The sequence below is a fragment of the Vidua macroura genome, chromosome 1 (assembly GCF_024509145.1).
Source record: "Vidua macroura isolate BioBank_ID:100142 chromosome 1, ASM2450914v1, whole genome shotgun sequence".
Classification (NCBI taxonomy): Eukaryota; Metazoa; Chordata; class Aves; order Passeriformes; family Viduidae; genus Vidua; species Vidua macroura.
This window is the reverse complement of record NC_071571.1, coordinates 104861281-104879994: the sequence shown is the minus strand read 5'-3', so window position 1 is coordinate 104879994 and position 18714 is coordinate 104861281. Positions and strand designations below refer to the sequence as shown.

Genomic DNA, 18714 nt, shown 5'->3' with positions numbered 1-18714 from the left:
ACAGTCCTGTCAAATATTTGACAACATGCATTTGTAGGAAAAAATACCACTTTTTTCTTGATTTGATTCTGCATGCAGTAGATACAAACCCCAAGTCACTATCCTTCTTAAAGCATTCTTGAAAAAAGGTCTACAGGAACAATTGTGAGACATAAACATTTCAAACGGAAGAAAAGTTGGAATCCATTGAATTTCAACAAATCTTTCAAGTTTCCATATATATCAGTTTTTCCTCAAGACTTATCATTACACAGTTACTGTAATAAACCATTTTCCTATACTAGTTCCAAATACATTTTTTCCATCTTATCATTTGCCTAAAAAGGATCTGAAAATAGGTCATAATTTCCATGCAGTTGCTTAACATGCAGGAATTTTTACCCAATATTTTTGCAAAAGTCTTTTGTAACTATATGAAGGACACAGAAGTATTAAATATTCAAAGTTTATTTTGATGTAAAATGAACAGAGTTAACTTGTTTATGGTCCTTAACAAGATGTGATTATGAAAGAACAATAGTTTCAATGCCACAAGGAACCACCAAAATTATCACAAAGGTACTTGATTTGGGTCTGTTTGAAACCCATGTTAGGATCTGTCAAATTACATTAAATTTATGTTATTTGCTGAAGCTTAAAATCCATTTATTATCAGCAAGAGCGTAGTTTAATCCTCTATAAAACCAGTTTATAAGCAAATAATGCTGTTAAAATATGAGATTATTAATGTAGCATTGTAACATCAAGGAAAACAAGCAATGCTGACTTTCCTCTGTTGCAATGTGCCACACCCACAGTTAATAAAAACAGCCTCTGAGCTCTTTCCGAAACAAGATGCTGCTGTAAGACACTCAAATAAATGACACATCAAAAAGCCGTAATTAACTGGACAAGAACTGGTTCTTCTTTGGAACAGGTATTTCAGTTGTATTAGGTACATTTAATGGGTTATCTGCCGCAGGAGAAAGAGACCCATATCCTCTCCTGTACCACAGAACACACAAATCCAAGTAAAGCCTAAAGAAAAAGACATAATTAAATACTTTCTCTGAGGGACAGCAACACCTCCTGAATTGTCAGCTGAGCAGGAGTATTCTTCCTCAAGCTATTGCTTCTATGATGCAGTACTAATGCAGAATAAAAGGATAAGCATTAAAAATATCCCTAAGCACAGTTTCCCACATACCACGTACAAGCTTCCAGAGCTTTTCAACTGAGAACATGGGAAATATTATTTTACAGATAGCACTAGTATTAGCTCAAGACACTGAAATACACAGGGTGTTTGGTGTCATCATTACCAGAGTATTTTAGTTGTTTACAATTTGAGAAATATGGCGATACTGAAGATGAATAACATTTATATGGTGCAGATGGGAAAGAAAAGTGGGTTTAATATTAGCCATCGAATAAACTGTACTCTCTACCAAGAGGCCTCTAAAATGTGAGCAACATACATAATTTTTGTCCGAAGAATCAAAATGGAAAATAAAAGCAAAAAGAATAATAAAAAAATTACATTCTGTTTGTGTGAAAACAATCTCATTACTCATCCTATATAAAGAAGCTGATGTTAGATTACATTTGATTTCATTGCACTAAGGAGCACACATCTGATCAAATCAAGTTAATGAATGCTTCTGTTCAACTACTAACAAAGATTAAAGGAGAACTTTAAATTCTTTAAAACCATTTCAAGCAGATTTCAAGTACTACAACAAAACTACAGAAAATTAAACATTAAAAAAGACATTTTTAACTGAGAAAATAAGGAAATATATGAAGAGATGAAGCTACCAGCACAAACTTAAGATAACACTGTTTTAAGAACATGAGAGTTTTAGCAGGAATTAAAACAAAAAGATCATAATTTGGCATCAGAAAACTAAAAAATGGAGGCTATATCAGCTGATGATTAATATATTCACAATATTCAAGTCCAGTATACATCATAGCAAGGAGTTTAGCTGATTCCTTATCCTTTCGGGCACTGTTGCAGTTTCTCCAATAAAATTCCACAAAGAAACAGCAGTATTTAGTAAAGAGGGAATCCATTCATTGAACATTCTCTAGAATTACAAGTGCTCCTGTCACAAGGCCAGTTTACTTCCAATAATGTGGAAACCCCTGTGCAGTTTTCTGCTGGTATATCAAGGACTGTACATCTCTACATTGTACATCTCTAAAGCAAAACCTCTGTTGTCGGGAATACTTAATGGGATATAAAACTGAGCACATCAGTTGATTTCTAAGGTCACATTCACCCGCCTAACAGTGCTTTTCCAAACAGCTATGTCATCTTTTCCACAAACAATCCTAATTAATTGCTTTTGCATTAGGATCTCAATTTCTTGGCTAACTGCCATGAGAAGTTTTTTTCTGAAAAGTCCTGGTAACTCCTGTTAACAACAACTCAAAATTGCCCTTCTTGGCCAAGTTTCTCCTGCTCCTATGTCCATCAAAGCACTTTTCAGCTCTACCTCTGGATTCAAGTTTCCTGTGAGTCGTTAGAACCTTCCACTCCTGAACTACAGACTGTAGACTGTCCTTGAAAGCAGTTCCATACCAGCAACAGACTCTGCACAGTCTTGAGTCATCCATGATATCCTACTAACAAGTTCCTGGTAAAAAAATTTCCTCTAAGAACAGGAGGAAACCACCTTAGATGGCAATGGGCTGCATGTCTTCAGACCCAGCTACTGCCACAGACAGATTGGTCTTGGTTCAGATTTAATCATTTAACTAATTTTATTCAAATATAAAATGTGAAATAATCTGAGTTACAAATGAACTGAAAATGCCTGAGTTGTTCAGAGTTGTTAAACTTTTTTAGAAGGGCAGCTGAGATACATCTGCGCATATGAGTTTTAAAAAAAAGTTTTGTTGAAGTTAAATTCTTAAAAATATCTCACTGAACAGGTACCGCTCCCATTTTTAAAAATAGGGCAACAGGGTTATTCTGGCTTGAAAGCAATAAAACTTACAAAAAGGTGGCCTTAGAAATCTGCTGTTTCATCTTATCCAATAGGAGTACATTAGAAATTGAAATAAAACTCGTCTGTGTACCCCAGTCCCACAGAACACGCCCCACCTGCAACAGTCATCAAACGAACACACCTGAATCTGCAGATGAGTAAGAGATTTTGTCATTCCTTATTGCTGCTCAGTGGAGCACAACTACATGAACGCTAAAAATGAGATTAAAATGCACTGTTTCCAGTGGTTTCTATCCTCCATCCATGCTTAATGGAAAGCATGACAGAGGTAGCATTCACCATTATGCAGAAAAAGGATGGCAAGAATCATGGTGTCCACAGAACTAACATGAGTCAAGATGAGGAGACAAAGTAGTCAGGCTAGGGGAGACAGATGAGACAGGGGCAGGGAGATATGCAGTCACTGAAGTGTATTTCATTCCAGAACTTGGAGTGGAGCCCAGGAAACCAAAGTCTCAACCCCTCCTATGCTGTCAGCTAGTATTTACAAAAGCTAATTGCAAAGCTCTTCTTACAGATTTGCAGCTGGACACAAAAAGGGCAACAGTCCTCTACAGTAACTCATTCCTTCACCATTCCAAGAGTCAGACCACATTGTACTATAGTTCTTAACTTCTTGTGATCTAGTATCCCTACCATGAGACCATTAAAAAAAAAGTAGTTCTGTTAAGTTTAAAAGATACATTACTTAATATCATAAAAATGTTACAAGATTGAAAGTGTTGCAAAAAAAACTTAATTTAATTCAGTGCAGAATGAACGAAATATTCAAATACTGCAATTGTTCCTATATACATTACAGCAGGCACACACAACTGGAGAATGTTTCTGTTCATTTGTAACCCTGGGTAATTACACATGGCCCATATAAACAAGTATGCCAGCATCAATTATGTTTCCTTTCTTCAACTATGAAAGAAAGCTTCAGCCAAATGTAAAGATTGCAATACGAAGAAAATAGTCTTCTGCTCTGGGCTGAATGGAAGACAATGCAAGGAGAAAAAAAGCAGAGTTGGGTCAGATGTGCATCCAGACAGTCCCTGTCTGCTGCTCCAGCATTCCGCTATGTGATTTGTAGTATCACATCCAGTTCTTTTTCCCCCATTCCCTCTTAATATGTCTCATATACCAGGATGCCCACAGTCAGCAATGAGTGCCAGAGCTGCTTTAAAAGGTGAAGAAGACTGTGAGGTTCACTGGGAAGCACTGTAAGCTCTCATCCCTCAGAGCTACATTGAATGTCACTGTCACCCTTAGGGAGATATGTGGTATTAACTCAGGGATTCTGAGTATTAATTGCATGCATCTCTACAAAACCTGTTACTGTAGGGAAATGTTTTGAACCTCCAGAATTCCAAAGATTTTCCACCATAGTTCTATGAAGTTGCTGTTATTTCCTGATTTGGATTTATTCACAGTTAGTAATCAGGATTTTCCTCACACATTACATTTCCTGAATAGTGAAGTTTCTCTCTGCAAGCTCAGTCTAGTGAATGTCAAAGCGTAGAACCCTGATGAAATGTTAAACAAAGCAAGAGATAGGCACTGACCCACAAAACAGACATGCAGCATCATTTAACAGGCTTACGGACAAAATGTATTTCTGAAATATTTCAGTGAGCATCTGCATAGAGCTGACTGTTGATGGGAACTAAAGCTGACAAAGGCATAAAAACATAAAAATGCATCCGTGATGTTACCCTGTATGTACTTAAAGTGACAGCCCATCATGGTATAATTATCATATATTACTAATGGAATATTAATCAAACATTCATTACTCTAATTAGAAAGCTTGATTTGAAAAGCAGCCTGACTTCTCACCTCTGAAACTGTAATTGACACACAAATGAATTTGATAGTCTTGACAACTATGAATCCTTAGTGGGAGAAATAATGTCTTTATCTTCCAACATTTAGCTTAACTGCCAGTTTCCATCCTCTGTATGTAAAATTCAAGTCAGCTTAGATGATCTCATGCACTACTTTGACCTCTATTAAGTACTACACATATATCTAACATGAGACAGAGATAAAACCTAGGCTATGTGCAGGTTTACCAAGTGGGGATTAAGTTTTTCTTTGAAAGAAACCTGGAATATCTGAAGAAGGATTTCAGTTATCCATGCACATTCACACTTTCAAACTTGTATAGCCTTTTTTTGTCCCTTCAAAAGTGTCATTTTTGTGCACATACAAATGTCTAAACCCCCACAAATATTAATCACATACAAAAGAGACCTAGTAGCAGTATAAAGTCTGCCTTTCAAACGACTCATGTGGAAAAGCAAAGCATTTAGGAGATAAGATTCTGAAGTGCCAATATCCCAGCAGGTCTCAAAATTTTAAAAAAAATATGTGATCTTTGTGCTCATGTATTGACACAATCCAATGCCTGCTTTGCTGGATTATGGACAGGGTTCTCTTTACACACCTTGCTGAAGGTTGAAACCTGGAGCCAGTTAAGTCTGCTTGTCATTTCAAAGCGTGTTCTGATTTTGCCCAATCTAAGATCATAGAATATCTCAAGCTGGAAGGGACCAATAAAGATCATGAAGACAAACTCCCTGCAGGACTACCTAAAGCTAAACCCTAAGAGCTTTGTCCACAAGATCCTTGAACTCTGACAAGCACAAAAGATACCACCCTGCCAGAAAAAAGTTTGCAATAATTTTTGACCTTACGGGATAGTTGGAAAGGTTATTATAAATTGAAATTCAGACTGTTGAACAAATACAAAGGAGAATTAATTATAATTTAGAACTACAAGCATATTTTAATCTGTCTTGACTTCATCTACTAGGTAATTATTTAGGGAATATGCAGCATGTTACAATTTGTTCAGGACCATAATGTTTTTTTCAATGTTCTGTGTCCAAATTACTGTGCTATTTTCACTTGTATTACCAGATATGGCCAGAAAGTAGAAAAAGTCTATTTATCGTATCTGAAACAGGAAATGCATTTGGAACTGATGTTATAAATAAAAGTGTAAATATTTGCAAATATAAAAGCATAAGTTTAAATTGTTTAATCTTTGTCCTTGGTTATACATCTTCATCATGTTATAAAATGAATTCAAATTATGTGTTCACTTGCCACAAAGCGTGCAAGGAAAACTCTGAAATTATCTGTACCACTTCAGTGTGATGTGATTTTCTGTTATGTAAAACAATTTTCCTATGAACTCATTTCTCCTTGCTGAACTCAGACTCATTACTGCCAAATAAATAATGACAATGTTGTTACTGTAACAGGGATGACAATATTGTATAGGTCACTGAGGAGGAGACAGAGAACACATCTCATGTATTACTGTGTCCTGACCACAAAGGATTTGCCAGTTGTGATATGCATTAAGACATTTCATACACACATTCTGCTCTTGCTTTACTCATGGACTATTCTGAGGCTTCATGTGCAATGTAGTAAACCTTAGGATCCTAAAATTCAAATTCATTCCTTAACTGGCTAAGGAAACTATTGTTAAGTGAAGACCTTGAGTTTTCTGTTGGTTTGTTTTGGGGTTTTTTTGTCTGTCTTTTCTTCCCTTCAGTTGCTGTATGTTCCACTATCCAGATATTTAACTTCTACCCCTCTCTTCCTCAACAAAACCCAAACAGTCCAGAGCGAGGCAAATTTTAAAAATCTTCAAATAGTAGATGCTGAAAAAAAGAAATTACATAAGAAACACAGGTCTTCATTTGGCTTTATGTTACTCACATTTCCACCTACTTGAATCTAGCATTAAGTCAAATCCATTCCTGCTTTCATCCCACTTACCTCCCTGTAAACACAACAGTCACAAACCCAGTTTTCTGCACTTTGCATTGACTGAAATAAACTGTACTGAAAATACATTTCTGTTTTGTATTGATGCTATACAGTAGATGCATAAAGAGGAACAAGATCTGGTCATCTGGTCTATTTAGATAAAATACAGAGTTTTGAAGGTATTTTTCCCAATGTTTTTTGTTCAGTATATATTTTGTTTAATTACACCTTTATCAGCACAAGCAGAATTAGTTAAAAGTAGTTGTTAGATAAAATATGACTAATTTCATCCTACTTTCAAAAAGTATTTGACCTAGCAATAAATACAAAAAATTAATCCTACTTAAAATATGTCCATGCAAACTCTAAGAAAATGCTTAACAAAATAACCATTAATACTACATTTTCCACACTTAATTTTCCAGCACACACACAAACTTAGCTCCAGAGAGACTCCACTGAATTAATTTACTTACTTTAGGTGGTATATTGTAATGATAATAAGGGAATCTATTAAAAAAGGACTACATGATTAGGCTCCATGAAATTGTGGGCAACAATCCATGACTAAGCTGCAAATTCAAAGGGGGAAGCAAAATGATTTTTTAAAAATTATTTAGCTATCTTAAACAGATAAGATGTGGAACACACGTACTGATCAACATATTTAAACATTTTCTTTCTAATACTGTGGCTTAACTTTTTCCAACACAAAACACGCAGCAAGCAGCTTAGCTTAATAAAAAAATCATATTACAGATGGACAAACTGGAAAGTGACTGAGTATTTGGGTTACACACAGGTTTAGTGTCAGATGTTCGGAGAACCCAGTTTAGCTCCAGCATGATTTGTCATTGAAATTCAACTGGATCAAGAACTATTCTTGTCCTCTTGACTGCTGAATTAAACATGATGATTGTTTAAATAGTATGTAGTAGTATGAAAAATTTACCATTTTTCCCCTCCTAAAATACATATAAACAAAATAAATTTAACTTTTTCAAGAATCTCAGTATCACACAAAGCACACATTCAGCTTTGAGTAATAAATTACTACACAAATGTAAAGCAATTTGTTTTCATCCACTAAAATAGAATGAATCATATCCATGACACCAAATTGTAGTAATAAATTACTGAGCTCTGCTAGTACTGGGAAAAGCATTATCATATTAGATTTTCCAATTCAGATCTATTATAGGCATCTTGTGTTTATTTATTCAGCCATATAACACGGTACACTAAACAACATATTGGCTACATACACGGTGGAAGGCATGTGTCTGCCTGCATCAATACTATTTCCTTCACCAAGAATACAGGGTGCTTGCTATTATAAAAAATATGAGTGCAGTGTAACTGTGCCACTGGTGCCCCCAAAATATTGGCCAGTCACCATGACTATCCAGAAAAACTGTCTAATAACACACCCACTGAGTGACTACTCCTGAGAAGTAGACTTGTGACAGCTGAGTCTGTCCTGTGTGCAGTCAAGTGAGCACCACCATAGGTCTGACCCACCTGGGCTTTGCGTGCTGCTGCTGACTTAACACACCAGGTCTATCAATTACTGTTCTCCAGGCCACCTGATGACAATAGCTAAAGTGGCCTCTTCAGTCCTGAGATGTGAGTGAGGAGTGCACTTACTGCCTTCAACACCTTCCAGAAAGGAATTCACCTTTCCTCCTTGAAGTTCTCATTGCTTCCACCAGAAAGGCAACAAAAAAATCTTTGAAGTGTCCCACATGCCTGAACAGCTAATCCCGGCTTCTCTTCAGCCTTCCCTACAAAACCAAAGAGCAGGGAGAGATCAACATCAAGAGTAAGGGAGTTTAAAGGGAACTCACTCACTTGTGTTATCCATATGGTTGAGGAAAAAAAAAATCCCCATCAAAAAATCAGTCCTGACTTAAACCTAAATTCAAAGCATATGTGAGCCTGAAGAGGTACTCCACATTTATCAAGCATATTGCTAACGTGGGCAGTAGCTGCCATGAGCTGGATATGGCAGGAAAGATGAGTTCAGAGCAGTTTATGGTTAGACTAAACGCTAAGGTAAAACCATCAGATAAAACTGAAATAATTTATGTTCTACAGTAGCACAAGGCTCGCATGTACACACAAAACCAGAGTCAACACGATGTTCATATTTTAATACAAAACAGTAAAAAAATACCAAACAAAATTTCTCAAAACCAGGACACTGCCTCATTCAGCATCTGTTCAAACCCATGCATAAATCAGCTGCACGGACTCTGTATGCTAACAAAGCCAGAAAAGCTAAACTAGATCTGGCAAACCTGTTAATTAATTAATTAATTATACCACAAACAATCAATGATCCCAATTCTGTATAAAAACAGACAAACAAGAATCGCAGTTGAACCAAGAAAAAAAAATCCACAAACAATTTATTCATCAGTATATCTTAATTTGCAATAAAGTAAAATACTGGGGTTTTCTGCAGTATCCTCAGGTTAAAGCATTTTTTCTTTCATCAGGGAAACATTGCAGAGAGATCCCTGGGAGCTGTGCATAGACCACTGGCAGCTTTTGTTCTGAATTATGTAGTATGTTAAATATGAAAATAAACTTTAGCATGACACCATTACAGAATAAAAATATTGAAGCTTTTAAGCAAATAACATTTACATTTGTAGACTTTTCTATCTATTAGTTTCTCTACTCTTAAAGAAACTGCAAGTCCTTGGGAAAATGAACCAGTTACTTTTGGTCCTACTGCAGGTCAAAGTAAACTACAGATGCAGTTAAATAGTAAAAACAAGTTAAGAGTTTCTATAAACGTGCAAAGTATGCTAGAAAAATTGATTACTGGAAAATCTTCTTCTCATTGTATACAAAATTTCTTTTTAGTTCCAAAAGAAACTGAAATGAGCACTGAGATGAAGGTTCATATTTCTCTCACTATGCTTTGCTGTGTGTTGTCATAGAAGGACCAGAAATTTAGAATAAAGAAACACGATGCAACCCATTTCTCCTAAGTCCTGTAGAAGTGCTGTGATCCTTGAGTAATCTCTTAAAAAATATTTGTGTCTACTGGTCTAACACACACAAACGTTGCTGCTGCATTTCAGCATTTTTTCACATTAAAGAAACCCCTCCAATATGGGTCTGACCAACTGGTGCTCAACATTTAACATCTAATAGAGGGCAGGCAGCCTGCTCCTGCAGTTCATGCTCAAAATGCCAGTCAGCATAAAGAGCAAAGGATCAGGTCAAGAACTTTAGTATACTCTCATATTTTGCCTCGATTCTGTCAAAAACATCCTCCAGAAAGAAATTCAACATAACACATTAATTATTTTGCAGCATACTGCACTGATTTTAGAAGTACCTCATGTGCTACCTGCTTTGTAAATGACTAAAGTACTTGAATACTGCAGAACGTCCTCATATTTAGCTTTTGTTCATATATAATGCTGCTGTATGACTCTTCCTGCAAAACACAGCATGAAGATTCCCAGTGGGGACATTTATATCATTCTATAGAGACTTAGGTCAACATACAAATAATTACGGAAGTCAGCCCACACACCATCACAGTATGAAACTCCAACTAACATTTCTACCCAAGGTGAAGTGAATGCTTGTCAACTACCATGCCACTGCGACTCTGTAAAGGACATTCCATGGAAATTGAAACAGCTTTACAAAGAATGTAATATTTGAAGTAGTTGTGATGGACCAAAAAACTCAAAAACAAAACAAAAGGAAAGATGCAACCATAATTTCTACACAAATATGTTTGTAGTATTTCAGGAATTAAATTTTTTTATTTTTCCTGAGCTAACAGATCAGCCAGTTGGTTTGAATACCATTCAGTAGTCTCTCCTAGTGCAATATTTAGTAGTTGCTGGGTATTTTTGTTGTTGTTGTTGTTGTTGTTGCTAAGAAAAGAAACCTGCTCTGGTTCTTTTTCCAAGGAAGAGCAAGATCCAAATGTGTGAGAAAAAGGTTTCATCTCCAGTTTATAATTCCACTTGAGTTTATTTTTTCATGTAGATATCCGTATCATAATTTTTAAGAAATCCACCTAAACAGACATTGCATCTTTTCTTCTAGAGTATTTGACTTCATACAATGATATACATATGATACTTCTCAAAGTATCACTAGACTAGTAATCACTAGCTACTTTGCTGCTGTTATAAAAGGACAGATGCCATCTGAATATTTGGGATATTTTCCTCAGAAAATAATTTTAATAGTCTTCTCAAATATTACATTTTATGGTTGTACAGTTCTTCCATGAATGGAATTGCAGAATTATCATTCATTTTTTAATCTAAATTGTTTTGATGATGTTTGCAATACTTAATTTATATGAAATAACAATAAATTCTCCTAATTCTACCTCCTTCATTCCTTCCTTGGTGATTTTTTCTTATTTTAATTCTACTTTGCCATCCCATTGCCACTAAAAAGGTCCATTGGGATACTCATCAATATTATTTACAAAATTGTATATCAATTTGGCAGTAAACACTTGTCTGCAAGTAATGATCTGTTAGAAGGAACAGTGAGGTATATCACAGAACCACACAATAGTTTGGGTTGGAAGGGACCTTAAAGATCATTAATTCCATTGCCATCCCATTCCTATCTTGGGACTGCACACTTTCCAATAGATCAAATTGCTCAGACCCAGTCCTATAGTATGTTCTTAGAAAATGGGATCTGATAACAGAATTTAGTGATGTTCTGGCATACAGTCACACACAAAAAAAAAAAAAAAAAAAAAGAAAAAGTAAAGAGAGAGAAGCAAAACCCTGCAACATTTTGGAAGTAAACCAGATGCAAGAACAGTTGACACCTTTAAAGAACCAAACCATGCCCTGAGCATTATGCCCAACCAATAAATAGCCAGAAGACACAGACTGATGACAACAAAGGATCTCTGAAGCCCTTGTGAAACACTTGCACCAATGCAGTTCCAGCACCACAGAACCAGAAGCTGCATTCCTCTATGAACCACAAAATGAAGGCAATCCTATGTGAATGGTATGCTACAGGGACTTCAAAATTCTTCCTGCTGCAGGACGGAAAGAAGATAGAGATTCTCACACACTTTGGACATTTGAGGGACACCTTGCATCCATAGAGCACGCTGACTCTCAATACTTCCAGCTGGACAAAGGCAATTGCACACTGTCTGTTGACCAGCTATAAATGAAAAGATACTGTTGAGACCACTACCACAAAGACACCTTGACTTCATGTCCACCCTTCTTTAACTTTTTTCTTCCTTTTTCCCCTGATGACAAGACAAAAGAAACACACAGAGCAGTAGTGAGATAGCAATTCTCAGTGTAGACTTTCAGTGCTTGATGCACACTGCTAAAACTGAAGTTACCATGACAAAGGTAGGTGAGACTGCCAATCATTGTCTCTTATTGTTATTGACCTCCAGTCAGATACATTACCCTGTTCCACCTGCACAACTAAACAGACACATGGGAAAAAAGTGTGAACAAGCACAGAATTAGCTACTGAAGTCACAGTCAGGAAGCTGGTTGAAAAAACTACTCCCTTCTTTTGAAAAAGTAACTCAGCTACCATCCTATCAGCACATTCCTTGGAATGCCTTCAGTGAGGATGTATACCCAGAACAATTAATAGGCTTTCAAGCACAATTGATGGACAAAGTTTTTGGGGATCCTCACCCTCTTATTTCCTCTTTCCATAACAGGAAAAAAATAAAAATCAAGAGATCCTTGACTTGATCCAGCAGAGTCAATACGTCAGGATATTAAGATGCTGAAACCGGTAAGATGTTGCAGGTCAACTCAAGCTACTGCAACCTACATTCAAAATTAACCCACAAAGTTTAAAAAAGCACCTTCTAGGTATAAGACACCATCTGTAACTACTGAGATCTTTATTATGATCTGAGTTATGAGCTGATGACACATGCGCTTGTCACCTGAACCATGGAAACTGAGGTTCAAAGCTTGGATCTAGGCATCTAGATGTACATTTCCTTCACACAGATAGAAGTTAATTTCTCAAATCCCTAGTTTCCTTAGCATAAGAAATCAGAAGATGAAGAACCTCCTTAGTTAAGGGTGAAGCTAAATTCTCAAAAAGAGGGAAACAACTGGAATGAGTAACATTCATTGAAATACCATCAATACAGGGACAGGGCATCAGGCAGCAAGAGATCAGAAATTACTCATAGACAAAGGCTAAAGAAAAAGATACATAGGCAACTCTTTACAAATGGCTTTTACCTAGCCAGAAGACACTGGAGAGATACATAAAGTCAAATTTACTTGGAAAGACAGATTATGAATGTACTAGCTGCTATCATTATGGTTTCTTGAGCAGGTTTTCAAATGGCACAGGCAATCCTTTAAGAAACACGCAAATGCAGAAAAGTAGAAATACAATGTGTGATTTCAAAGCACTACAAAGTGTTTCTACAGACAATCTGCCAACTAGACAGTTTAGGAAGGCCAAAGTCAGCATCAGCATCTGTCTTCCAATTAGAGAGCCACAAATGACATATTGCGCAGTGACAAATGATGACTGCTGTCTTAAGATAGTTGCTTTAGCAGATGTTTTCAAATTATCCCAAGATATGTTACAGGGAAAGGCAAAAGACCTGTAAATATGCCCAGAGAGACCTGGTGCACCAGCAGCCTAAGGGAGCCACTTGGTATCCTCTCATGAGATCGTAGCCTCAAAAACTGAGTACAGAAAGGAGAATGGAAATAGAAAATATGTTACATTCCTCTGTGAAAGTTTTAAGTATCTGACTAGAGGATAATCTAGAATAAAATGTGTTCACTTCATCTCAACTTCGAAAGAGAGACCGTCTAGGTAGACAGTTCTTCAAAGAAGAGAAAGGGAAAAAAAAAAAACTCCCAGCAATTCCCCCAGAAATAGTTGTTCCATATTGCTGCTCTGTAATGACAGAGTTAGGGCAAAATAAAGGATTTCTATGCTGAACATCTCTAAACAGTAACCCTGGTATCACATCTCACATACTGACTGAAAAAAAATTAAACTCAGCCATGCTCCCAGGTGAGAAGAAGTAGACTGCTTTTACTGCTATGAAACACCTAAAACTCCAAAACCAGCACAGACAAATAAAGGGAAAAAGGAGATGAACGCACTTTATTCTGAAGAGGACTAACAAGTAAGGTTCGGTCAGCTATTATACAGATTTGGAGACAAGACAGGTCTTCAAAACAAAAATCGTACAGGGAAAACAAGCCATTTCCCAAAATCCCACAGTAAAATCATATAGGTACAGAAGCACTTAAATACAATGCAAGCAGAAGGGAGGATTAGGGCAGGGAGAAACACAGAAGCTGTGCTCATCCAGCGTAGCATCATTCTCACTCTGGAAGTATGAGGCACCAGTAAAAGCACACCCCAGGAGGCAAAATAACCACAGAGAGGAAGGTGCCAATGAATGCTGCTACAAGTTAAGGAATGGGTAGGCGCCTGGTCTTGACCTATGGTGAGGGAGAAAATCCTCTCTCTCTCTCTCGTTACCATGGAGATCCACTTTTCAGGTTTCTTTGGATGAGCTTTATGCACAAGTGCAAAATCTGGCATAAGAGGAGAACAAGTATTAATTACGTGCCCCTGACAAAAATAGCTTTCTTAAATCTTGAGAGATAATACAACTGAGGCACTAAAAATTAAGTTTGGTTACAGAGATTAAGGGCTGAATAAACTATCTCACTTTAAAGTACCTTGAAATCTCATCTACTTAAAACGGCAATGCCAGTCTCAGGGCACTGCATCGGTCTCTCACAATTTGGGTGAAAATTTTAGTTACTGTGTAGTATGAGATCAGGGTGAAAATGACAATGGAAAAATTTCATGGATTCTTCCTTGGTGTGGGATTACTTTCATTTATTACACTATCTCATTAATTATTTTTGTATTTCCAGGTGGAAACATCACTAGCCAGAGCTGCACTGAGATGGACCACCTTTACAGAAAGAACATTGCAAGGCTTAACATACACAGATTACATTGATATGCTTCCAAGAGTTAATCCCACAAGAGACAGACAGAATGAGCCTTGAATTAAACTATATAGAGTTATGGTGAAGTAAAAGAAAACTTTAAATCACAAGGATATACACACACACATATATATAATGAAAGACTACTGCACACTTTAAAGTACTTGATAAGCTCTCTAATAAACAGCATATTTAGCTCCCGTATGTTTTAATTATTTCATACTAATTTAAATAGTTACCTAATTTAAATACATAATTTAGTTACCTAATTCATAGTTATCTGAAATATGCAGTATCAGACAGACAAGTAAGCTGTAACAGAAGAAAACAAGGAATTGTGTTGTTGCCATTCATAGTTTTCATGTAGTCATTACTATCAGCAGCAATTTGATCTTCAAATATATATCCTATTTCTTTTTCATTATGCACCCTTTAGATTTCTGGACCTCTTGGATCAGTGAACAATGCTCAAACTCACAATGTCTTTTAAGGGAGGGGAAATGCCTTAAGCATCTACACTGGACCCACACAGGAGTAGAAATTAGTGTTGCCTTTTTAAAGGTGCATTAACACTGAAATACAATCCAATACAACAAGCTGAGAATACACCATGCCTGCAAGCACACCTACCTTTCCCTTGTAAGTAGGCTATAAGTTAAAGAACTACTTTTTTTTTTTTTTTTTTTTTAATAACCAACTTTGTATGCTGTCCACTACAGTTCTCACGGATTTTGCTTCTCTTACTATTCTCTCTCTCTTTTCTTTTCTTGGCTTTCTGTCTTTAACCACATATTTAGGTACCACTGACATGTATAGAAAATAACATGAATGAGATGAGATTAACCAAAAATCAATCATGTGTGTGGTACCAAAGCGCTTAAATATTACTTTTTTTTTTTTTCTCCGAGATCAAATAAAACTATCAGCTTCCTTCAGAAACAAGCACAGTGTAGCCGTTTCCTTGCCGGTATCCTGAGCCGGGTTTAGAAACAGCAACAAGAAAGGGGGAAAAAAAAAAAAAAAAAATAGTCGTAATTACATAACGGACCTTCTAAATGCCTCGCTTCCCGGCAGAGGAAGAACGGGGGGCCAGCGGCAGCCGGGGCCAGTCCGCTCCAGCACCTATAGGGCGAGGAGCGGCGGTGCCGGTCCCACTGCCCGGGAGGCGATGGGCACCAGCAGGGCAGAGGGATGCCTGCCCTCCCCGGGAGGCGCTTTAACCTCCACCCCGGGGGCTGCCCATGCTATCCCCGGGGCTCTTCGCCGCTAAACGCCCGCGCCTGAGCCGCGCTGGAGCCGGAGCCGTCCTGAGGGGGTGCGCCTGCCCGGGGCGTGCTGCCCGCCTGACCGCCCCCTCCCCGCGGCGGGGAAGCTCCGCTGCCCGAGCGGCCCGGGGGGGCAGGCTCCGCAGCACCGCCTCCCTCCTGTCCCCTGCCGGCTTGAAGCGCACACCCAGGCACCCGCGCCTCTGGGGATGGAAGTCTGGACTGGGGTCCGTGCGAGTGTGGCGGGACGCGGTCCCCTCGGCGGGGCTGCGCCGGACCTCTCGGATCCACGGGATCCCGCACCACGCGGGCTTCGCCGAGGGGGGAGGCAAATATCCACCCCGCTGTCCTTGTCCTGCCGGGGAGGGACGCGGGACAAACTCGGCCCGAGCAAGTGCCGACAACTATTTACGGAGCCGCGCGGGGCTGCGGGGGCCGGCGGAGCAGGACTCGGCGCGGCCGATGTCCGCCGCTTGCCCGCAGGCTCCCCGGGGAAGGGGGCGCTCCCCCGGGCAAAGGAGGACGGCAGTGCACGGCGGCTGGCAGAATCTCCGCGGATGGGGGGATAGTGGCCCGCAACGCAAGGCCACTTAAGAATTACTCATTTGAATGATGCAGCAAACGGCGAGGGGGAACACGACACGGGGACGACGACGAGTCCTCCCGTTGCCACCCTCCAGCTCCGATTAATAAATAATGCCCAGGTTCCGTGCCAGGGGAAGCGCTCTCCTCTTCCGCGCAGACAGCAATTAATAGCCAGCCTCCTCCCGCGAAACCCTTGGCTAAGCGCTCCCGCACGCTCGCACCCGCGGTGCCAAGTGCGAGCAGCACAATAGCGGGGAACCTCTCTACCTCGCAGCCCGGGGGAAGAGAGAGGAGTGGGGGCTGGGGAAACCAAACCTCTCGCGGCAAAACCCGATCCCCCGACCGCGAAGAGTCGGGGAGCGGCGGCCGCGGCAGCCGCCGGCGCGGCGGGAGGGCAGGCAAGGCAGGCAGGCTGCCCGGCGAGCCGAGGGCGTACCGCGCAGCACGCCGCTAACACCATCACCCCTCCGTATCGTCAGCAAACAGCACGCCCGCATTTACCTTTTCCTGCCCGCCGTCCGTCAGTCAGGCTTTTGAGGGAGAGAAAGAGGAAGGGAAGGAAGGGAGAAGAAAGAGACAGGGAAATACAGAGAGCGAAGAGGCGGCTGCTAATCCCCGTGTAGAAAGACTTCCAGCAGCAGAAGCAGCAGCAGCATGCGTGTGTGCGTGCCCGGAGTGAAGCACAGCCCTCCTGGCGATGCACCGGCGCTGGCACCCAAGTGCTGTCATGTGCGTGTCTCGGTGTGTGTACCCATGGCAAAAAAAAAAAAAAAAAAAAAAAAAAAAAGAGAAAAAGATAGACGGAGGGAGACTCGTCAGTCACACGCCCGGCTGTGCACTGCTGGGGGGGACGAGGAGGAGGAGCCCAGCGCTCCTCAGCCCAACCACCGGAGGAGCAGCTCTCTTACTACGGCGGCGGCCGGGCTGCCCCTCCGCGCCAGCTCCGCACGCCCAGCCGCCCTTCCCGCCCGCTCCCAAGGACATGCCTTCGGGAAAGACCCTCAGGGCCTCCGTCCCAGGGGACTCCATTGCACCCCGGGCTACCCGAGCCCTGCGGGAAGCAGCTAGAAAAACCCCCAATGTTTCTGCCCCAAAAACGCCTCCCTGACGCATCCCCTGGGCAGCGAGGATGCCCCGCGTGGGACTGGGATGCGCCCTCCCAGGGGTCCCAGCTGAGCCGGGGAGGACGGGGGCAGTGGGAGCGGGGATGGCGTTTCCCCGGGGGTGCTGCTGTAGGCGGGGGCGCGACAGACGGACCCCACAAAGCACGCCGGTCGCCCGCTGTCCTTGCGTGGGGTGCCCGGCGGCACTGCTGTGGATCGGGGGGCGAGGGGGCTGCAGGTGCGGAGCGTCTGTGAGAGCTGCAGGTGTGACTATAAATGTTTGTGGTAGCGAGTATAGAAAGTGAAAAAGGCTGTGCTCATCCAGGCCACGGTGCGGGCACCCTGATCCTCGCGTGATCCACGGACACTTAAATTTCAGCCAGGGTGTATGACTTAATAAAAGGTGTTTGAACAGTGGTTCAAATCACTTATCTGCTAATTAGTAAATACTATATCCATCATTTGGCTCTGTAGTGGCATATATGCATATAAATGAGATTTTGACATAAAATTTACAAAATAGCTAGAACAGAATATGAGCTAACAGAATGCTCAAATTATTCTTATTGTCCTAAATTTACTAGTGAGTCATACCAGCAAGTTTCAAGATGTGATTTTTTTTAAGCCTCAAACAAGGAAAAGTCAGTGAGAAATGCACTCGGTGTTTTTTTTTTTTTTTTTTTTTTTTTTGTACCAAAAAAGTAATACATATGGACTAGAAGATAATATTAGTCATAGAAAAAGGTTTGTTATATGACAAGTATGGAAAAAAAATTGGTGGGGATATCAGGTGTGCTGTTTATACTATTGCTTTTTGTTGTTTGTAATGGACAAGGCAGCTGTAATATCTCAGGGGTAATAAAAGGAGGAAAGGATGAAGTGTTATTGACGTTTTTAATTACAAGTGTAGGTTGTATCTACAGGCTGCATATGGTAGGAAATTCTAATCTGTTGATAATTATGTTAATTAGCAAGTGGTCAACCA

The 18714-nt window shown here is 40.0% G+C and overlaps 1 protein-coding gene across 3 annotated transcripts in view; it reads right to left on the bottom strand.

Annotated features, from left to right (window-relative positions):
* Positions 1-17287, bottom strand: part of DLGAP1 (DLG associated protein 1) — a 395614-nt gene extending 378327 nt beyond the window's left edge. For all 3 annotated transcript variants that reach the window (XM_053984133.1, XM_053984159.1, XM_053984150.1), the window contains exon 1: positions 17128-17287. The gene's annotated coding sequence lies outside the window, so the exon portion shown is untranslated. The remainder of the gene's footprint in view (positions 1-17127) is intronic.
* Between the last annotated feature and the right edge of the window lie 1427 nt (positions 17288-18714).